The following is a 554-nucleotide window of genomic DNA, read 5'->3' as shown; positions in this document are numbered from 1 at the left end:
CCCCCCCCCCCCGGCCCAGCGCGGGCGGCGGCCGAGCTCCGCTCCCCTCTGCAGCGAGGAAGCAGCTGGGCTCTTCGGGCAAGAGGAGGGGGGAAAAAAGGTCATTTATCAAAAGGCATTTTATTGACAAAATAGATACTCAGATTTCCTCTTACAGGGGGAGCCTCTAAACTTTTACAATAAAAAAAAAAAAAAGGAAAAAACAAAGAGGAAAAAGAAATATACAGACTGTATAGCTTTGGCTATGTACATATCTTACACGTTTGTACAAGGTAACAAATAATTATATAAATACATCCTTTCACGTAGGAAACCCGTATTTATTGGGGGTGTATAATTAAGACACGGTTTGCTCGAGAGTGTGTGTGTGCGTGCGTGTTAAGGCATTGGCAGGGTCGCAGCGTCCTGCGGCAGGGTCCCGGGAGCGGCCCCTCACACCTGCGACAGGGGCATGTGCTTGGGGTAGGAGGCGGAGCTGGCCGTGCCCGACCTCCACGTGAGGCCGGTGCTGACATCGCTGTAGAGGGAGCCGGCGCCGGCCGCCAGCGGCCCCC

Source organism: Gavialis gangeticus, unplaced genomic scaffold (assembly GCF_001723915.1).
Source record: "Gavialis gangeticus isolate Ggan-Ray unplaced genomic scaffold, GavGan_comp1, whole genome shotgun sequence".
Lineage (NCBI taxonomy): Eukaryota > Metazoa > Chordata > Crocodylia > Gavialidae > Gavialis > Gavialis gangeticus.
Note: the sequence above shows the minus strand (reverse complement) of the source record.